General features: G+C 35.0%; 1 non-coding gene across 1 annotated transcript; it reads left to right on the top strand.

Moving 5' to 3' along the window:
• The first annotated feature begins 16,316 nt into the window (after nucleotides 1–16,316).
• On the top strand, nucleotides 16,317–16,423 carry LOC121205893 (small nucleolar RNA R71). Its single transcript, XR_005900966.1, has one exon. It is a non-coding gene; the product is annotated as a small nucleolar RNA R71 (small nucleolar RNA).
• The last annotated feature ends 3,072 nt before the right edge of the window (nucleotides 16,424–19,495 follow it).

Below are 19,495 nucleotides of genomic sequence, written 5' to 3'. Positions count from 1 at the left end.
ATTCATTCAACCGGGACATTCTTATATGTATTTTACTTGCTTTATCAAATCTCATAAATTATCATGCAATAGGAATTACCACATTTATACAATCAAGAATATACATTTTAAGTACATTAGAGTCTACTTTGAGTTATTCGAATTTACCTGGTGATCGTTTCGGATTTGGGCTTTGATCACTCCGAAACCTTTCGTTTCCCTCTGTCAACTTCCAGATTTGGTTTATTGGGGTCTAAATCAGAAAAATAACTATATCAATACATCATTTAATTCCTTTGCAATCCCTATCTCATTCTAGGGTAAAATGACCAATTTTCCCCTAAACCTTGTTAAAATTATGATTTTGCCCTCGGGCTCGTAATTCGATTTTCATCGTATTTTATAAGCATTCAAGCCTAGCCTAATATATTTATGCTTATGTCATCTTACAATTCCATCTATATCATACATTTCTTACCCATTTCACTAACTTTGCAAAATGGTTCAATTAGGTGTTTTCATGCTAACACCTTTCAGAAAAGTTGTTTGTCTAACAACTAAAACTCATATTTTTCCACCAAAACTCAGCAAACCTCATAACCCTTTCATGGAAACTTTCTAGAACATTTACCATTTTGTAACATAGTCCCCTCAAAAGAATGCTCATGCCAAAGGGATTCCAAAAGTACAAAAATTATCAAGGAAATCACTTACTTGTGTGAGTAATGAGTTCCTGAAATTTAAAGCTTCAAAAACCCTTCTCTTTCCTGAAATTTTTGGTGGAAAAATGGAGACGATGAAGTATGATATCATCTTTTCTTTATTTTAATATTTCAAGTCAAATAGGTCCACGTAACTCACCTAAACCAAAATTTTTGTCTCCTATATTACTATGGCTGGCCACCCTTTTTTTTAAAGGGTTAATTTCCCTTTAAAAACCTCCAAAAATTAGTCCATGACAAATTAACACTATTTTTCTATCTAATTTTGACTTTTTCACTTAATGCGATTTAGTCCTTTTTCACAATTAGACTTAAAATCGCTAAACTTAATTCATCAAAATTTTCACGTATCTATATAATCATGCTAGTACACCAAAAATATAAATAAAATAATTTTCTTAGCCTCGGATCTGTGGTCTCGAAACCACTGTTTTGACCAGGCCCTATATTAGGATGTTACACTTTAAGCTTTTTAATCTCTCTTGTTGTTGTTGAACCTTTGAAAGCTGGTATTTATAGTTCTAAATTCATTTCCAACCATTGTGGTTGTTGGGATATTTAATAGATTTGTTGGGGATGAAAATACCAGTGCATTTATGTCATCTGCAAGAATAGGTTTTGATCCTCATAAAAAAGTATCGACACCTTTTATCATGTATCGATAAATTTCATTCGGAATCGATGTAAATAGGGATAAAAGTCACTAAATTATTTCATTAAATTCAAATAGTATCAATACCTATAAAAAAGTATCAATGAATGTTATAGGTGACATAAATGCACTAGTATTTTTGATGTAATGTCTCGTGATAAGTTTTATATTTATGATTGATCATACTTGAAAGCTAACTATTGTCACGATAAAGGCAAGAACACCTATCGAACAATAGTATAGTTTATAGCAAGACAGGAATGTCGAACCCACAAGAGCTAAAAGTACTAGTATTAACTTTATTTTTATTATCTAGTCTAAAAATAATGGGATTTACCATATCTAATCTAATTAACTAAACTAAGAATGCGCAGAAAGAAAATTGGGGAAATACTTTTGGGAAAACTGATTGATTTGGACAATACCTAAGGAAAAATCTACCTAGACTTCACTTATTACTTGACTCTGAACCAGATGATTTATTCACTTGACTGGATCCGTAGCAATCCCTAAGTTATATTATTATCTCTCTCGAGACTAATAACGTCTAACCCTAGGTTGATTAATTGAAATCTCTTTCTAATTAAAACCACTAGTGTTGCATTAACTCGATCTATGGATTCCCTTATTAGGTTTGACCTTAATCTGACAGATTTATGTCGCCCTATGTCTAGGGGTGCAATTAACTCCACTTAATTATGCTAGATCTACTTTGAGACAGGGACTTTTGCTCCTCTGAATAAGCACATCAATACTTGAATCAATATCCTGGAATATTAAAGCAAGAATTAAGAACAAATCAAGTATTTATCATATAATTTAGAAAATAATAACAAGATCCATCTTAGGGTTCATTCCCCTTAGGTATTTAGGGGATTTAGTTCATAAGTGTAAAAGGAAACATCTCAGAATAATAAAACATAAAGAAAACCCAAAAACCCCTGAAGGAAATTGAAGGGAGATCTTTAGTCTTGAAGGAGAATTTGACTTCTGAGATGGATCAATCGGCTTTCTTCGAGTAATTTATTTCCTCCTACTCCATGTGTCTTTTCTAGGTACCTCCTGGGGTGTTTATATAGGCTTTAGAATGCTTCAAAACCCTCAAGAGTGGCCTTTTTTAAGTAGAACTAGACTTGGGCTCGACAGGGACAGGCCCATGTGAGGTGGCTTAGGCCATATTTAGAGTCTGCTAAATAGACACGGCATTGTAAACTACCCATGTGAGGAAGTCCAGGCCGTGTTGATTTCCCACATTGACCTATTTTCTTTGTTTTTGGCCCGTAACTTGCTCTTTTTTACTCTTTATGCTCACCTAAGTATAAAACATGAAATTAAAAGATTAGGAGCATCGAATTCCACAAATCTGATGATAACTCATCGAAAAATATGCTAAGCATGGGATAAAAATATGTATAAATTACGACTTATCAAATACCCCCACACTTAAGTGTTTGATTGTCCTCAAGCAAAATCCTCAACTCACAATCAAAATAAATTCTTCTTAACTTATAATTCTCATCAATAGTATCTCAAAATAATCCTGAAGTAATCATACAATGAAAATTCAACTCAAAAAACATCAAAGTTTCAAACATTCCAAGTTGAGCATTTTATCACAAAAACATAGGTGTCTCCCCTCATCTAAGTAATCACCTTTGATTCAAAATATCATAGAGTTTCACATCCTCACTAAAGATTCATTCAAATCACTCGAGGTGTTTAAGGATAAGAAATTTAGCACTCAACAGTCAATATGAAAAGTTATTACCATAGGCTTGCTTAAAAATCAAGTCTCCACCACTATATATTGAGATGATACATCAATCAAAAGGTCTTTAGAGGGTTGTAACGTGGCTTTGGTTAGGGGGTGTGGTCACAAGCTGAAAGAAAAGGTTAGAATCGAGATTGAATTGAAAAATTACCTGACTAGAAAAATACTAAAACTGACAAATTACATTCCTAATTAGAAGATCCTAGAATTGATGTTTTCTTCATGGAATATGGAATTAAATACTTAAGCTCAAAAACAAAAAAAATACTACTAATATGCATGTATTTTTTTTATTTATTTAAGAAAAAATCAAAATAACATAAAACTTTGCTAACTATCAAAAATAAAACATAGCTAAGCAATTTATTCAAATCAAATCTCGAAAAAAAATAGGGATCAAATGAGGGGATTTCAACAATAATGGGTTATGGGTTAATATTGAGGGTAAATCAATGAATGGCTTGTTAGGCTCAAGGGGGTTCACTAAGGGTTAATTATGAGGGTATGTTTTTATGGAGTAAGTGGGTTAAACCTAAGTGCCTTTATCATCTCGACATATCAAATCAAATGGTGTGGTCTTGACATGCATAATCGAAGCAAGTTCTAGAATAACAAATTAATATTGACGCACTTATAGCAACAATAAAAGTGAGTATGAAAGAAATAATATTTGCTCTAAAGGCTCAAGATCTTACAAAAATTATGGATTTTTTATGTTAATCCTATGAATTTCAACTCAATATAATACCTAAACTTCGGGAAACAATAGAAAAATTTTAATTTTCAAAAAATTCAACTTATCATATTTGGTTCCCTAATGTCTTAAAGTTTAAATAATCAATGCACATTTACTTATGATTTAATTCAAAACATATCGATAAAAATCATGGGTCAATCAAAATTTATTCTAATAATGATATGAGAAAATTATTTGAGACAAGATAAAAATTCAGAGGTTTTCTGGTAATGGTATAAATAACCTGTAACACCCCGTACCCGAGACCGTTGCCGGAGTCGAACGCGAGGTGTTAACAGACTTAATTACTTTGTTTTCACAGTCCATTAAAAAATTTCCAGACAGGCTGGCTAACCGCGTCACTGTCGCCTTAAAAATCATATCTCGAGTTCAAAAACTTGAAAACTGATTCCGTAAATTTTCCCCGAAATTAGACTCATATATTCATCTGTGGATTTATTTCTAGAATTTTTGGTCCGGCCAATTGGTACAGTTTATTAGTTAAAGTCTCCCCTGATTCTGGGTTCGACTACTCTGACCTTCATGTATTCTGACTTGGATATCTCCCTGTACAGAGCTTCAATACTCATGCCGTTTGTTTCTAATGAAACTAGACTCAAAGGGTAATCCATACATATAAGGAATGCCTTCTAATTATCTCTGGATAATTTATGGTGAATTTTAAAAGTCGAAACAGGAGATCCAGAAACTGTTCTGCCCCTGTTTCACGAGAACTCTAATATCTCTTAATATACTGTTCATATGATTGTTTTGTTACTTTCATATGAAAGTAGATTCATCAAGGTTAAATTACATAATTTATTCACTATTTAATTCCATTCCTACAATTTTTAGTGATTTTTCAAATCCACACCACTGTTGCTGTCAGCATCTGTTTTCAAGGTAAACTTTACCTATTTCGTGGTTACCATGGACCAACTAGGGTTTTGTCATACATAGGTCCACATATGATCATATTTAGCCATTCCAATGGCTGATCATTTGCCCAACACTTCTATTTCAATCCATAGTCACATCATGAAACCATATATATATACATAAACACAAATGGTCTAATGCCATACTCCACTTCTACGAGCCATTTTCGCATGGCTGTACACACATACATCACAAAAAGTACTTAAAAACAACAAGGGGTAGTCCTATACATGCCATATCCAGAGTTCAACTAAAAGAGTACCAAAAGGGCTTTGATAGTGTGGATGACTTCGACTTCGATGATCCCAAATCCGATAGCTAACGAACAAAATCTATAAAACAGAGAGCCAAAGCAACGGGGTAAGCATTTTAAAGCTTAGTAAGTTTCAAGTAATGAAATCGGCTTTGACTAAAGTATTACATTCACATAGCTAAATGAATCACTTTATTAATACACATTCTCATAATCATACTTACTTCACACTTCATCAACATATACACACACAAGGTATCAACTTATCTAAAAGCCGAAAGTTCGTTAGTCGATTGAACGAATACTATTTAAAACGAATCGACTTTTCCGAAGCACATGCAAACATACCTTATCGTTTGGGTTTGTCGAGCATATTAATTGAATTTATTACAGCACAAAACGCTCACATTCAAACCCAAGTTTCTTCGGAATTTAGCCGGATATAACCACAAGCACAATTGCCTTCGGGTCTTAACCCGGGTATAGCAACTCGCACGAATGCCTTCGGGTCTTAGCCCGGATATATCATCTCGTACAAATGCCTTCGGGTCTTAGCCCGGATATATCAACTTGCACAAATGCCTTCGGGTCTTAGCCCGGATATATCAACTTGCACAAATGCCTTCGGGTCTTAGCCCGGATAAAATCACTAGCATAAATGCCTTCGGGACTTAGCCCGGATGTATTCAAATGCTCATGCACACATATATCAATAATCATAACACATCCATATCTTATTTTCGTTACTAAGGCTCAAACACAAACATTTATTAAACCTTTCCAATTTCGGCTCAATAGCCACACACGAAGAGTATGATTTCAATTGGCTTTATAACATAGTCTCTATGCACATTCGGCTATCTGTCATAGTATGACTAATCATTTCAATATAATTCAAGTAGGGTCATTACTCGAAGACTTACCTCGGATGTTGTCGAACGACTTCAATGGCTATTAATTACTTTTTCCTTCCCTTTATCGGATTTAGTTCCCCTTTGCTCTTGAGCTTAAGTTCAACAAATTTTAAAATAGTCATTAATCGACTATTCAAGTATTACTTTCAGAATATAATACATATAGATTCGACTTTCACACACATAGATTATAGTAAGCTTTATAAAAATCAATAAATAATTCATTAGCAAATTTTCATTAATGTTTACAATATAATTACAATTTCCCGATAAGCTGACTTCCTGAGCAACAGTCACTAAAGTTTTTATAACTGGAGCTACGAAACTCCAAATCAATTGCCGTAAATTTTGCTTGACAGAAGACTCATTTATCTATTATCCATAAAAATTTCAAAATTTTTAGTTTAGCCCATCAATACCAGATTTTTCTTAAAGTTCACCTTGTTTCACTGTTTGACTAAACTGACTATCCTTCACTACGAATCAAATTTCTCATTGTACAGAATTCAAAATATGTTCTTGTTTATTTCATTTGAAACTAGACTCATTAAGGAGTCTAAGCACATAAATTTTATCTTAGGGCCATTTTTGTACAATTTACACTGATTTTATAAAAACAGGACAGGGAATCTAGTAGTCATTTTGACTCAGCCCCACAATACTTCAAATATCTCAAGATCGGTAACTCTTTTGTTTTTATAGTTTCTTTTGTAAGAAACTAGACTCTTCAAGCTTTAATGACATAATTTACTCCGCTTCTAATTCAACTCCTACAAATTATGGCGATTTTCCAAAATCATCTTACTGCTGCTGTCCCCAAGCAGATTATTACCAAATCAAATGCTAACATTTGCATTTCACCTTAGTAGCTAGCTTAGCAAACCTTAATTAAACATATAATTCACACATATCACATTCCAAGCATTCACTCTATTCTATCACTTAAGGTACAAACATTACTCAATAACTTCCTAATTCAAATTCGGCAACTACACCATGACCATCTTAACTCGTTTCTCATCTTGCTAACAAAAACATAGTAAAGCAAATCTTCATACACAATGGTTATCAATTCATCCATTCACTAGGGACATAACCTAATGTTCAATAACAACCCCTCCTTTATCAAGTACACATTCGGCCTTGGTACCTAATAAGGTAGTCGATTCCTTTCCCTTTAGCACCCATTGCTCACATATGATTATTTGTATAGTTCAAACACTCATCTATCTTTGCTCATCTAAATTTAACATGGAACAACAAAATTCACCATTGTCAAATACCATAGCCGAAAGCCCTAGTCCATAACACAAATCAAAGTTTCTACATGGGTTACCAAAGTAGCTTGATATCTTACTCAAGATTAACCAAAATTTCATGAACTACTATAAATTTCTTACCTTGCTATTAGCCTAGGATGACCGAATGCCTCCCTCCCAACTTCCTCTTTACAATCGGCCAAGAAGAACCAAGGATACAAGCTTTGTTTTCATTACTTTTTCTTTTTTATTCTTTCTTTTATTTATTTCCTTTCTTTTGCATAAAATAATGGCCATTTAATTAAGATTTAGTACATATTATATATATGTGACCATCATGGCCGGCCACCACTTATAAAAAAAGGGGTATTTGACATGCAAGTACAATTATTTGCAACATGCATAAATGGGCCACTTTACATTAGCCTAGCACATTTCTAATTTTCTCACATAAGTCCCATTTAATAAAATTCACTTACAATTAACAAAATTCAAACATGAAATTTTCACACATGCATATATACATATAAGAAACATCAAATATGACGGTCAATTATTTTTACGACTCGGTTTAGCGGTCCCGAAACCACTTCCCGACTAGGGTCAATTTTGGGCTGTCACATAACCCCCCCACACTTAAGATGTACATTGTCCTTAATGTACAAAGATATATAATAGTGATATAAAGATAATATCAAAAGAGAGGGAGAGAAGTGAAACTACCTTGAAATTGTGGATGAAATCCATTGATTAGTGAGAGCGAGAATTGAAGATAAAGCTGAAGGAAAGACATGATTTTGAGGGATAAATGAGAAGACACCACTGTGAAAGAGAATTAAGGGAATAATTCGATAATAATCATAAAAATAAGCAGAGTTTAAAAATATAAACATGAATCTTCCAAAATAAATAGAAATAAAAGTAAAGATAAAATAATATGAGTTTAAAAAGAGACAAGGCCATGTAGCCCAACACGAGTCTCACACGGTCATGTCACAAACCCGTGTGGCTCGCATCCAGCCCGTGTTTATCGTAAAACAAGATATCGTCACATGGCCTAAGGACACACCCGTGTGTCTAAGCTGTGTGGTTATGGTCGTATCGCATGATCGTGCACGATGTGGTTCGCTTCTCCAACACCCGTGTAAATATGTGCACGCTCGTGTTCTTTTGTCAGTCTCGACCACGGGTGGTGGGCACGGGCGTGTCGCACGACCGTGTTACTTTGGTAGGATTGCCCAAGGCCATGTCACATGGCCGTGGCAACGTATCGAATCCCGTGTTTTGGGAAAAAAATTGCTCTGTTTTCACACGTTCGTATAGCACGACCGTGTCGCTGCTTGTGGTAGGAGCACGGCCTAAAGCACGCCCGTGGGCTAGGAAATGTTCATCCCTGTCAATGTCAAAATTTCTTGCAATTAAACTATGAAAGAAAAATTAAACCCTATTTAGTGAGGTTAGTGCTTGGGTTGCCTCCCAAGAAGCACTTATTTAGAGTCTAAGCTTGACTCTACCTTGTGGGTATATTTAGGGAAGTTCATGGAGCTGTAGCTCCTCTCTATCGTCTTTAAAATTCTCACCATTGTAAAGTTTGAGACGATGTCCATTTACCTTGAAAGTGCCTTGTGATGGGTGACTCACCTCTACTATGCTATATGGAAAGACAGTTTGGACTACGAAAGGGCCTGACCATCGTGATTTAAGCTTACCAGGGAATAAATTGAGCCTCGAGTTATATAACAGGACAGGATCTCCAACTTCAAATTACTTGCGTTGTCTTAAATGAGCGTCGTGGTGGCGCTTCGTTGCTTCCTTGTATAGGTGTGAATTTTCATATGCATTGGTTCGCCACTCATCTAACTCGTTCAACTGCATCAACCTGTTTTCACCTGCAAGTTTGGGATCAAAGTTTAAAAATTTTATAGCCCAGAATGCCTTGTGTTTTAACTCAAATGGTAGATGACAACTTTTTCCATAAACAAGTCTGTAAGGTGATGTTCCTATAGGGGTCTTGAAAGCAGTTCTATAAGCCCATAAAGCATCATCTACTTTCATTGCCCAATCTTTCCTGTTTAATTCTATTGTCTTTTCTAGGATGTGTTTAAGCTCTCGATTTGCTACTTCGACTTGGCCACTAGTTTGAGGGTGGTAAGGGGTAGCTGTTCTGTGGTGAACTCTGTATTTCTTAAGGGTCTTGTCAAATTGTGCGTTACAAAAATGAGTACCCCTATCACTGATAAGTGCTCTAGGTGTTTCAAATCAAGAGAAAAGTTTTTTAAGGAATCGTACTACTACTCTAGCATCATTAGTAGTTAAAGCTTGGGCTTCAACCCATTTGGACATATAATCAACAGCTACTAAGATGTATTTGTTCCCAAATGAACTAGGGAATGGACCCATGAAGTCGAGACCCTAGACATCAAATATTTCACATGAAAGCATATATGTTTAAGGCATTTCATTATGTTTAGAGATATTACCTGTCCGTTGGCATCTGTCACAAGAAGTAACATACCTGTTGGCGTCTTTGAATAGAGTGGACCTGAGTGTTTTATGTGCGGTCTTATTTCCACTGTAATATCCTTTAGTCGGTCCTGAATGGCCATGTTTCAAGATTTTCAATGCTTCTGACCTTGTAACGCATCTCCTAATGACTTGATCTGCATATATATGGAAAATAAAAGGGTCTTCCCAAAAGTAGTTTTTTACATAAGTAAAGAATCACTTCTTTTGCTGATGTGTCAACCCCTTTGGGATAACGTTAGAGGCTAAAAAGTTCGCGATGTCCACAAACCAAGGTACCTCAAAATCGAATATAGCAAAAAACTATTCTTCAGGGAACGAATCATTTATTTCAACTTTATCTGGCTCTATGGTACTTGAATTTTCAAGCCTATAAAGATGATCAGCCGCGAGATTTTCAGCTCCTTTCTTATCCTGAATCTCCAAGTCAAATTTTACAGCTAGCAGCTCTTTCTCCGTGGTGGTGTAGTTTTCTTGTGCGGCGGTCAAAGTTTTGCTAGCATAATAGATAGGTTGAAAATGCTTGACTCTTCGCTGTCCCAAAACTGCACCTACTACAAAATCACTCGTATCGCACATTAGTTCGAAAGGTAAGTTCCAATCAGGTGCGATTATAATTGGAGCATTAATCAATTTGTTCTTTAGAGTATTAAACGTGTGACACCCCTGATTTGACCCTAGTCGGAAAGTGGTTTCGGGACCACAAAACCGAGTCACAAAAATAATTAATTGTTATATTTTATGCTTATTATTTATGAATAAGTATGTGTGAAAATTTCATGCTTTAAATTTTGTCATTTGGATGTGAAATAAATACAAAGGGGCTTATGTGAAAAATCTTGAAAATGTCATAGGTTAATTGGAAGTGGCTAAAAATTGCATGGTTTGAAGCATGAGGGACTTGCATGTCAAACATTCCTTTTTCTTGGTAGTGGACGGCAAGGATGGGCATGAATGACACATTTTGGCATTTTGTGCTTTGTATGTTAGTAAATAATGTTAATAATATATTTGTTTATATTAAAGAAAGTGGTTTCATAAAATAGAAATAATAAAAGTTAATGAAATAAATGAATAAAACATGTTTGAGGTGAAAATAACAAGGCCATTTCTTCTTCTTCTTGCCGTGAGTTGAGAAACAAAATAGAAACCTTTGAGCTTAGGGCATTCGGCAAAAGAAGACTTCAAATAAGTTAAACTCAAGAGCATTGAGGGGCAATTTTGGATAAAGAGAAAGTAAACGAATAGCCGTGGATATCTAGTCGTCGACCACTTCCGAGGTAAGTTTTAAGTGATTAAACGTTGAGTAAATTCAATTATAATAGGACATGATGAGTTGATTTAATAAGATATGATGTGGCCATGATATGTTCTAAGCTCAAATGGTAAGTTCTTAAGTGTTTGAGCTTGGGAATTTAAGGGTAATTTGAAATAGTCTGCTTAGGACAGCAGCAGTAACGTGACTTTAGAAAATCACCATAAATTTATGGACTTGAATTAGAGGCTGAATGAGACATGAAATTAAAGCTTAATGAGTCTAGTTTCTTATAAAAGAAACCGTGTAAGCAAAGGAATTTCCTATAAAGAGATATTTAAAGTTGTGTGAGACGGTGTCAGAATGACTCCGAAATCCCCTGTTCTGTTTTAAGAAAATCACTATAATTTGTACAAAAATGGTTATAAGATAAAATTTATATGCTTATACTCCTTAATGAGTCTAGTTTCAAATGAAATCAAATAGAACATACTTTGAATTCTGTACAATGAGAATTTTGATTCGTAGTGAAGACTGGTCAGATTAGTCAAACAGTGAAACAGGGGAAACTTTAAGAAAAATCTGGTATTGATTGGCCAAACCTAAAATTCTGAAAAATTTATGGATGAAAGATATATGAGTCTATATTCAGGGAAAATTAACGGCAAGTGATTTGGAGTCTTGTATCTCCGATTATAAATAATTTAGTGATCATTTCTCAGGAAAACAGCTCGTAGTGAATATGTGATTTTGTTGTAAACATGGATAAAACTTGTTTTAGTTGCTCATAAGCTATTGATTAAACCCATACTTGAATTATAAATCGTGATATTGTAAGTTTATGAGTATTCGAATATGAAATGATAGTATGGCGTAAAATTGAATTATTCATTGGAAAGTGATGGATGTAGATTCGGCCAAGACCAAGTCTGTACATGATAGTATATGTGGTATGTGAAGTATATTTGAATAAATGTGAAAGTGTATATATGTGATAAGGCCTAATGGCCGATGTGATGAATGTGAAAGTGTATATATGTGATAAGGCCTAATAGCCGATGTGATGAATGTGAAAGTGTATATATGTGATAAGGCCTAATGGCCGATGTGATGAATGTGAAAGTGAATATATGAGATAAGGCCGAATGGCCAATGTGATGAATGTGAAAGTGTATATATATGTGATAAGGCCTAATGGCCGATGTGATGAATGTGAAAGTGTATATATGTGATAAGACCTAATGGCCGATGTGATGAATGTGAAAGTGTATATATGTGATAAGGCCGAATGGCCAATGTGATGAATGTGAAAGTGTATATATGTGATAAGGCCTAATGGCCGATGTGATGAATGTGAAAGTGTATATATGTGATAAGGCCGAATGGCCAATGTGATGAATGTGAAAGTGTATATATGTGATAAGGCCGAATGGCCAATGTGATGAATGTGAAAGTGTATATATGTGATAGGGCCGAGTGGCCAACGTGATGGATGTGAAAGTGTATAAATGTGATAAGTCCCGAAGGGCATTTGTGTCAGTACTATATCCGGGTTAAAACCCCGCAGGCTTTATGCGAGAATATTATCACTGATTAATGTCCGTAGGCTTCGTGCTCGTACTATATCCGAGCTCTAAAGACCCGATGACTACGTGTGGAGATTTTGTCCAGGTAAGCCCCGAACTAAAGGTTTTGCTGAAGATTCAAGTAAAGCGTAAGATTATACAACTTCACAGTAACAATTGGTAATAAATACGTTCAATGCGTTAAGTTGGTCAGGTATGTATTTTGAGATTATACTTAAGTTTGATTTAGACTAAATCACAAGGTCGTTATGTGATGCACATGTGAGTAAAGCAATAAGACTGTTCTATGATTATTGTGCATTTGGTCAATGTGGAAAGTCAGGAAAAAAAATATGTAATGTACCTATGATCATAAGAGGTCACTATCAAGTGAGAATTTATCTGCCTACTATATATGAGGAGATGTGCATATTCAGTAAAGGGATGGTATGCCCGAAGGAAGAGTGAAATAAAAATACGAACAACTATGTTATAATTTGATTGTTATCTGTTGACACTGCTTAAAACTTACTAAGCATTATAATGCTTACTCCGTGTACTTTGTTTCCTCTGTTTTATAGATCTCATTTGGAAGCTACAGGCTCGGGGATCATCAGCAACTAGTCACACTATCACTATCCACTGTTTGGTACTGCTACGTTTTGGATTATCTTATGGCATGTATAGAATAGACTAGTAGTGAGAGGATATTTTGGTTAATGTATATAAGCCATGCGAAAATGGCAATTTTTGAATGTGTACTTATAGAAGTTTACATTTTATCCCTGGCTGTGTTTAGTGTTTATCCAAATGAATGATCCAAAAAAAAAAGTTTTACCGTTTTGTCATGAGTTACAAGTCCGGTAATGCCCCTTACTTATTCCGGCGATGGTTACGGGATAGGGGTGTTACAAAACGCTTCTAAACATTCCTGATTGAAATTAAAGGGCACATATTTTTCTAGTAATTTAGTCAAAGGCTTAGCTATTTTAGAAAAGTCTTTAATAAATCTTCTATAAAACCCAGCATGTCCTAAAAAGCTTTTAAAAGCCTTAATTGAACTAGGGGGATATAGTTTTTCAATGGTTTCAATTTTAGATTTATCAACCTCAATCCCTTTACTAGAAATTTTATGTCCTAACACAATACCTTCTTGAACTATAAAGTGACATTTTTCCCAGTTAAGTACAAGGTTCATTTCCTCACATTTTATTAAAACTCGTTTTAAATTTTTAAGGAAAAGATGGAAAAAGTTACCAAATACCGAGAAATCATCCATAAATACCTCCATGATGTCTTCTCTGAGTTCGTAAAAAATGGCCATCATGCAGCGTTGAAAAGTTTCAAGAGCATTACATAATCCAAAAGGCATTCTGCTATAAGCAACGTACCTTATGGGCATGTAAATGTCGTCTTTTCTTGATCTTCAGGAGCTATTGGGATTTGAAAATAACCAGAGAGTCCGTCTAGAAAGTAGTAGTACAAGTTCCCCGATAATCTTTCAAACATTTGGTTGATGAATGGCAAGGGGAAATGATCTTTCCTCGTGGCATCATTCAACTTCCTATAGCCAATGCAAACTCTCCGACCTATGACTGTCCTTGTTGGAATTAATTCATTCTTCTCATTGGTTACAACAGTCATGCCTCCTTTCTTAGGAACAACCTGTACTGGACTTACCCAAGAACTGTCAGAAATAGGATAAATAATTCCAGCATCTAGGAGTTTGATTACCTTAGTTTTAACAACTTCCTTCATGTTGGGGTTCAGTCGTATTTAAGGTTGCACGCATGGCCTATATTCATCTTTCATTAAAATTTTGTGGGTGCAGAAAGAAGGGCTGATCTCTTTAATGTCAGAAATTTTCCAAGCTATGGCCCTTTTATGCTTTCTTAATAGTTGGAGTAATTCCTCTTTCCCCTTGGGTTGCAAGTTAGAAGCAATAATCACTGGTAGTGTAGAATTATTTCCAAGGAATGCATATTCCAAGTGATTTGGCAATTGTTTAAGTTCCAGTTTGGGAGGTTCTTCAATAGAGGGTTTTTGCTTAAGTTCATCGTTTACCTTAATACCCTCATATTCTGCTTGTCTTGGGGAGTGTTCATTGGAATCATTATCTACCTCATCTTCTTGGGCAAGATACAGTTCCAACGTGTCCTTATGTATGATTTCCTAAAATGAATCTTAAGTAGCATGATCAATAGAGTCAATAAAATAACATGAGTCATCATGTTCCCTAGAAAATCTCATAGCATCATAAATTTTAAAAATAATCTCTTTATTACCTACTCTAAGTACCAATTTACCATCACCCACATCAGTAATAGCCCTTGCAGTGGCTAAAAATAGACGCCCTAAAATTGAAGGCACTTCAACATTTTCATCCATGTCAAGTACAACGAAATCAATAGGGAATATAAATTTATCTACTTTTACAAGTATGTCCTCTCTAATACCCCTAGGATATTTAACAGATCTATCGACTATTTGAATACTCATCCTAGTGGGTTTAGGTTCCCCAAGACCAAGTTGTTTAAACATTTTATATGGCATCAAATCAAAGCTAACGCCTAAATCAGCTAGTGCCTTATCACATTCAAACTACCAATTAAATAGGGAATAGTAAAACTTCCTGGATCTTTCAGTTTGGTTGGTAGTTTATTTTGGAGTATGGCCAAGCACTCGTCGTTAAGTTCCATTGTAGAAAAGTCTTCAAACTTCCTTTTATTTGTTAGAGGCTCTTTTAAAAATTTTGCATATGTAGGCGTCTGCGATATAACTTCAACAAAAGGTAAGTTGATATGCAGTTGTTTAAAAATTTCAAGAAATTTACCGAATTGTGCATCCATGTGGTCTTTCTTTAACTTTGCTAGACATAGGATTGGCGGTTTATATTCCTTTGGCATTGGATTGTCATTGTTTTCGGGTTTTACCTCCTCTCCTTTGGTTCTGTCAACTTCTTGTGGTGGCTTCTTTTCAGATTCAGCTAACACTTTCCCACTCTTAAGTGTAACTGCTTTCACATACTTTTGGGTTGGGTTCAGTATTACTAGGTAGACTTCCTGGTGGTCTTTCTGAAATCATCTTAGCCAGCTGTCCAATTTGATTCTCAAGCCCTTGAATCGATGCTTGTTAATTTTTAAGTGCAGTTTAAGTGTTCTGAAAATAGGTTTCTTCTACTAAAATAAATTTTGTAATCATCTCCTCAAGACTCGGCTTTTTATCTTGCTGGTAAGGTTGTTGTTGGAAGCCTGGAGGGGGTGGTGGTTTCTGATTCCCTTGGCCTTCCCATGAGAAATTTGGGTGGTTCCTCCAACCTGCATTGTAAGTGTTACTATAAGGATTATTTTGAGGTCGAGGATTATTACCCATATAATTTAATTGCTCGTTTTCCATGTTGTGGCCATAGGGTGGGTATTCTAAATTGCTCGATCCCTCTCCACTTGTTTCGCACCTCATCACTAGATGTACCTGAGTAGAACCATATAAACCGTCAATCTTTTTATTTAAAAGTTCTTCCTGGTTAGATAACATAGTAACTGTGTCGAGGTTGAAAACACCAACTGCTTTTGTTGGCTTTGTTCTCATGACTTGCCATTGATAATTATTCAGTGACATCTCTTCTATAAATTCATAAACCTCTTAAGGTGTTTTATTATTAATTGTCCCACTAGCAGCTGTGTCAATCATCTATCTAGTCGAAGGATTCAGACCGTCGTAAAAAGTCTAAACCTGTAGCCATAGAGGTAACCCATGGTGAGGGCACCTTCTCAATAGATCCTTGTATCTCTCCCATGCATGATAGAGTGTTTTTAGATCCATCTACACAAAAGAAGAGATATCATTCCTTAACTTAGCTGTTTTAGCCGATGGAAAATATTTAAGTAAAATTTTTCAGTCATTTGTTTCCAAGTAGTGATTGACCCTCATCGTAACGAGTTTAACCACTATTTAGCTTTGTTCCTCAATGAAAAGGGAAACAACCGAAGGCGAATGGTATCATCAGAAAAGCCATTGATCTTAAAAGTGCCGCAAAACTCTAGAAAATTTTCCAAATGAGAGTTTGGATCCTCGTTTTGCAAACAATCAAATTGAACAAACTGTTGTATCATTTGAATTGTGTTAGGTTCCAGTTCAAAATTATTTGCAGCAATAGTAGGTCTAACTATACTCAATTCGGCTCCTGTTAAAGTAGGTTTAGTATAATCATACATAGTACGAGGAATAGGATTCTGATTTACTGAATTTGTAGCAACCACAAGAGGAAGCTAGTTATTCTGATTTTCAGCCATCTCCTCAGTTGTACTATGGATATCTTCCTCTTGTCCTTCCTCTATGTTTCTAATTGTTTGATTGTTGGGATTAGTTATAACTATACTGAATAAAAATTTCAAAATTTTGACTCAATCCTCAGAATCGATATTTCCTCCGTTTTTAGCTTTAGGGATCCACACCTGAACAGACTAGTCTACACCCAGCCCGCGAGCCTTTCCCACCCCAGGAAAGCGAGCCCATAATGAGAGTCAGATCCCAATGTGCCCCTCTCTAAATAGAAAAATGAACAAGAAGTACCTCTGCTTGAAGAGAAGTAGAGTGGCTTAGGAACATATTTGTAGAAGTACCAATATGGAGATCGTAATTCTCGGACGAGCAATCGAAAATATTTTGGAGCATCTTCGGGTTAGGTTTCGCCTTTTTTCTCTTTGGTTTCGGAGGTTTCGCCTTTTTTCTCTTTGGTTTCTCCGAGCTGTGCTTTCAATCTCACTGTCAAAATGTAATGATCCTGACAGGTTTCTTCTAATCATAAACTATTAAAACTTGTCAGAAGAAAACAAAAGAAAATTTAGTAAAATTAACAAAACTAAATTTTAATTTTAATTTTAATAAAATAAATGGCTAAAGTAGAAGAAAACAAAAGAAAATTTAGTAAAATTAACAAAACTAAATTTAAATTTAAATTGCAATAAAATAAATGGCTAAAGTAATAAAAATTAAGCGTTCCTAATATTTTAGCTCCCCGGCAACGGTGCCAAAAACTTGATGTAATGTCTCGTGATAAGTTTTATATTTATGATTGATCGTACTTGAAAACTAACTATTATCACGATAAAGGCAAGCACACCTATCGAACAGTAGTATAGTTTATAGCAAGACCTGAATGTCGAACCCATAAGAACTAAAAATACTAGTATGAACTTTCTTTTTATTATCTAGCCTAAAAATAAAGGGATTTACTATATCTAAACTAATTAACTGAACTAAGAATGCGTAGGAAGAAAATTGGGGAAATACTTTTGGGAAAACTGATTGATTTGGACAATACCTAAGGAAAAATCCACCTAGACTTCACTTGTTACTTGACTCTGAACCAGACGATTTATTCACTTGACTCGATCTATAGAAATCCCTAAGTTATATTATTATCTCTCTCGAGACTAACAACGTCTAACCCTAGGTTGATTAATTGAAATCTCTTTCTAATTAAAAACCCTAGTGTTGCATTAACTTGATCTATGGATTCCCTTATTAGGTTTGACCCTAATCTGGCAGATTTATGTCACCCTATGTCTAGGGGTGCAATCAACTCCGCTTAATTATGCTAGATCTACTCTTAGACAGAGACTTTTGCTCCTTTAAATGAGCACATCAATACTTGAATCAATATCCTAAAATATTAAAGCAAGAATTAAGAACAAATAATTAAGAACAAATCAAGTATTTATCATATAATTCAGAAAATAAGAACAAGATCCATCTTAGGTTTCATTCCCCTTAGGTATTTAGGAGATTTAGTTCATAAGTGTAAAAGGAAACATCTCAGAAGAATAAAACATAAAGAAAACCCAAAAACCCCTGAAGGAAATTGAATGGAGATCTTCAGTCTTGAAGGAGAATCTAACTTCTGAGATGGATCAATCGACTTTCTTCGAGTAATTACTTGCCTCCTATTCCATGTGTCTTTTCTAGGTACCTCCTGGGTGTTTATATAGGCTTTAGAATGCTTCAAAACCCTCAAGAGTGGCCTTTTCTGAGTAGAACGAAATTAGGCTCAACAGTGACATGCCCGTGTGACACGCCTGTGTGAGGTGGCTAAGGGAGTGTTTAGAGTCTGCTAAATAGACATGGCCGTGTGAACTATCCGTGTGAGGAAGTCCAGGTTGTGTTGATTTCCCACGTTGACCCATTTTCTCCGTTTCTGACCCGTTTCTCGCTCATTTAACTCTCTATGCTCACCTAAGTATAAAACATGAAATTAAAGGATTAGGAGCATCGAATTCCACAAATCTGATGATAATTCATCCAAAAATATGCTAAGCATGGGATAAAAATATGTATAAATTACGACTTCTCAATTTTCATCCCCAATGGCTCTATTCAATATCTCAATAGCCACAACGGTTGGAAATTAAATTGGGACTATAAATATCAGCTTCTAAAGGTTCAAAAAAAAATAAAAGAGATAAAGAAGCTTAAAGTGTAATTCTATCAGCCTTAGAGCTCAATTTTTCTTTATATGTCTTGTATATGCACTTGTGAACATTAAATGTTTTCATTTAGCTCAAGTGTTTTTCTTTGTTTTTGTGCTCAATTGGCAAACACTCTGACCTTGTAAGGATTATGTTTTTGTTTGTTTGTTTGTTTCTCTTTGAGAGGGTTTGTGTCTTAAGATTTGTGTAGAAATCTTAAGGGAGTTGCAAGGTTAAACCTTGTCTTCAAAGGTTGAGCAAATTAGTGAATTCAGATAAGTTGTTATTTGTGGAAAGCTAAGGTAATGGAGTAGGCATTTTGGGTTGAACCACTATAAATCATTGTGTTCTTTTTGCTTCCACAAATTTTTAAAATGTCAATTCACCCCCTCCTCTTGGCTAATTTGGCTGATTTATTGATCTAACAACTACCCCTATGATTCACTTATTATATATGTGA

This window comes from Gossypium hirsutum, chromosome A08 (genome assembly GCF_007990345.1).
Source record: "Gossypium hirsutum isolate 1008001.06 chromosome A08, Gossypium_hirsutum_v2.1, whole genome shotgun sequence".
In the NCBI taxonomy this organism is placed as follows: Eukaryota; Viridiplantae; Streptophyta; class Magnoliopsida; order Malvales; family Malvaceae; genus Gossypium; species Gossypium hirsutum.
This window is presented reverse-complemented; position numbering and strand designations above follow the sequence as displayed.